The following is a 4394-nucleotide window of genomic DNA, read 5'->3' on the forward strand; positions in this document are numbered from 1 at the left end:
AACTTGTACAAAATTTAAGATAAATCTTAATGAAAGTAAAATATACATTTAAATTCACCAATGTATAAAGAACAACAATAAATAGGCCAGAACGTGTCTTTTTCTGTAGAGGACAATGATCACAAAGTTTCAGAAATATATGTTTCTTGACTTATGTTGGCAAAATGTGTTTTCATGTAGTTGCATTTTTTATGCAGTCCATCATGGCTTAAATAAGTGTGACACTATTTACTAAAAGCTTGCATTTCCTCAATGACAATTACATTAAATACTACTACTAGTAACTAAATTCTTAAAAATTTAAAAAGAATGCCTAATAATTTTGGGTAATACTGCTCCCTCTCGCTTTATAGCATGCAAAGACTAAAACAATGGCTTATATGCATACTCTGTTAAAGCAAGAGAGAGCTGAAATAGTTTTCATTGGACTACGTTTCATTATCAATATCTTTAGATCTACTCTTCAACATTTTTGGCCTTCAGCATGACTTTGTAAATCTATAACTCAATTTATTTTATAAACTATAAGATCATTGCATGAGGCGAATGTCATTTTGATGTTTTAAATTATATATCCTCTACTTTGCAAACATGTATTTGTGGCCTTTGGATGTTGTCTGCTCCATGGGCGGGTTGTTGTCTTTAAGACACATTCCCCATTTCCATTCCCAATTTTATTTGTAGACGTATATATCCTGGCTATCCTCTTATGTCTTTTAGTTTCAACTAGAATGACATTTTTTTATTATTGCCTTCAAAGTGGACACTCACAACTATAATTCATCAAATAAATAAAGATATCTCCATAAATAGTCATAAGAGGATCATAAGACATGTCCTAAGATATATCTTATGACAGGTCTTAGGAAAGCTTTATGATACCTACCCCTGGCCATTAACTGTATCAAAAAAGGACAAAACACATTAACATGAAGGAATAATAAAAAAGTTATGAAAATATTATTGAGGTTAATAACATTTGTTGCGATAATAGAAACATATCCTTATTTTTCGATTTTGTACAAGTTAAAACCATATTTAAGCAATATTTTGTACAGGTTATAACATGTACGGGGTACTTTTGTACATGTTATAACTTGTGTGTTTGCATTATACAAGTCATAACATGTGCAATATTTTTGTACATGTTATAACCTGTACAAAATCGCAACGTGTACACGACATATATATAAACTTATTTGGGAAGGGGGCCAAAAGCGCCTCTTATCATACCTTGTCCTTTATTCGTTCAGTGTAAGTTCACTTGTATTTATATGTCTTTTGATTGAGTTAAGTCATTTCAATTGATATGTGTCTTTCTATGTTACACTACTGATTTAGATTTGTTGGAATATTAGTACCTATTAAAACTTTTAAACCCACTGCATTTGTTTGCACCTGTCCTATGTCAGAAATCTGATGCTCAGTAGTTATTGTTTGTTGATGTGGTGTCTTTTGTTTCATGTATTTTATATATATATTAGACCGTTAGTTGTCACGTTTGAATGATGTTACACTAGTCATCGTAGTGCTCTTTATAGCTTTCTGTTCGGTGTGAGCCAAGCCTTCCTTCAGATGACCGTATTATTTTACGATATTTAATTTGGCCTTGGATGATTTGGAGGTCTATTACGTTCAAAATGCTCTTATTGTTTTGTCGTATTTATAAATACCTGATAAATACCTGATATTAAAGTATTTTAGATGGAGCATCCCGGATGAATGCAGGAATTTGTTAGGGATGCACGAAATTTGAAGTGTTTTTATTTACTACCACTACCGATGGATGTTAAGTTTATTTAGAAAGTGAGGATATTGCAAGAATGTTTCAATAGCTCGTCTATTGATATGTCATTTTGTGTTTCATTGTTTTAATCAGGTAATATGATTTATACTGATTAAAATCATATGACAATATTGACTGCTGTACCCATTTTTATCTACTTTTTTATCTATCATGTGGGTTCGTTTTACTCATACATTTTTGTCAAGATAATGGAATTCAATGCAACTGCCATACATGTGAGATCCGGTTTAATTCACATTTTTTTTCATAAGAAAATGTCTTTATCAAGTCAGGATTATCGCAGATTTCCATTCGTTAATTGTATTTAAGCTTTAGATTTTGCCATTTAATACCCTAAATATCCTTTGGATATATAGATGTATACCTCCTCCCATTTATAATGTTTAATTTCTGTATAACGCGTAATGATATTATACTGTTAAAAGTATACTAGCTAACGAAGATACACCAATACAAAAACAAAGTGAAATCTGGAGACTAACATATACATCAAATTCATGACAAAAACTTGTTACTTTTAGAATTGGTATAACTGTATATTGCATAATGTAAAACCAAACACCTATCAAGTTGAATGAACACGAGTGCATGTGCTATATTGTTTTGATTTATTATTTATCACTTTATGTGACTAATAGACCAAATGTTAAAGTCGCCTTTATACTTAAAGTGAAAAGGAAATCGGGGTCAAGTGATCTACTTGAGAAAGACGTGTTGTCCTTACTTTAAATCAGAAAGATAACTATTATGGACCTAGCTTTTACAGTCAGCACATCAAATTGACATGTATCTTGATCAGACGATTCCTGCTCGATAGTCATGCACACCCAACTTTTCATCAAAAGTATTTTCACAACTAGTGTAGTTTGAAATCGCAAACATAGGATTATTAAAAAAAAAGGGGACGAAAGATACCATAGGGACAGTCAAACTCATAAATCTAAAACAAACTGACAACGCCATGGCTAAAAATGAAAAAAAGACAAATAAACAACAGCACACATGACACAACATAGAAAACTAAAGAATTAACAACACGAACCCCATCAAAAAACTAGGGGTGATCTCAGGTGCTCCGGAAGGGTAAGAAGATCCTGCTCCACATGTGGCACCCGTCGTGTTGCTTATGTGATAACAAATCCGGTAAATAGTCTAATTCGGTAGGTAACATTCATGAAAGGGAAGGGGATTGTATTTACGACATAAGGAACATATCCGATATCATTTGTGAAACAGTTATTCCATTACGGTCAACCAACTCGTGATGGCGTCCGTAAAATTTACGAAGGGATGATTTCAACTTCACCATTTATAACTCTTGGTTTAATAGCTTTCTTGTGTGCAGCAACCCTCTATCAAGAAAATCATGATAGGAAAAGCAAGCACGGGAATATCGTATCAATTGGGAGATATATACCCCGTATGCAGGTGTTGCTGGAATGTTGCTACTTAGAAATGGAAAGTTCACAATTGGAAAGCTGAAATCATCTCTTTTGTCGTAAAGTTTTGTTTTTAACCGACCCTAATTGTCAATTTCTAGATGTGAGTCAAGATATGAGGCCGATTTAATAAGTATTGCAATATGCATTGTGTTTAAATACAATATCAGTATTTAGTTCTATTTTAATCTTTAATCAATCCTAATTCTATATTACTTTTGAGATATAGTTTTTCATATGTGACGTAATTTTTCTGCTGTTTCAGAAATATCAGATATTCAAATGTGACGTAATTTTTAATGCCTTTTCACCATCGTAAGTGACGTAATTTTAATGCCTTTTCACCATCGTATGTGACGTCATTTTCCTAATTTACTGCGTTGAGGCCTGGACTGAGTCGGGAGTGTCTATTCTGTGTTGGTCATTCATTATGTATTCGTGTTTGTTTTATGTAATGAGGTAATACTTCAGTTTCATTATGTATATCTGTTATATTCATTTGATAAAATTTACTGTTTGCAATAGCATTAATTGTGCTAAATAATAAGGATGTTCTTGTCCCAAGCATAAAAACTTAGCCGTATTTGACACAACCTTTTTCAACTTTTGATCTTCAGTGCTGTACAATTTTGTACCTTTTTTTCGCTTTCGATCTTTTATATCTGGGCGTCACTGGTGAGTCTTGTGTGGACGAGGCGCGTTTTTGGCGTATTAAATTTTAAACCTGATGCTTTTTGTTATTCATTAATCATGTGTTTCTTTGTCTAATACGTTTTCCTATTTATTTGTATTGTAGTCCTGTAATATTATGTTGTCATTTCTATGTTATATTTAACATTGCCATTAAAGTGCGAGGTTTGGCATGTGACAAAACCAGGTTCAACCCACCATTTTTTCCTTTAAAAATGTCCTGTACCAAGTCAGGAATATGGCCATTGTTATATTATAGTTCGCTTCTGTGTGTGTTACAATTTAACGTTGCGTCGTTTGTTTTCTCTTATTTTTGAGTGTAAATTGACATTGCGATAAGACGTGTCACGGTACTTGTCTATCCCAATTCATGTATTTGGTTTTGATGTTATATTTGTTATTCTCGTGGGATTTTGTCTGATGCTTGGTCCGTTTATGTGTGTGTTAGTTACATTGTA

Source organism: Mytilus edulis, chromosome 13, assembly GCF_963676685.1.
Source record: "Mytilus edulis chromosome 13, xbMytEdul2.2, whole genome shotgun sequence".
Lineage (NCBI taxonomy): Eukaryota > Metazoa > Mollusca > Bivalvia > Mytilida > Mytilidae > Mytilus > Mytilus edulis.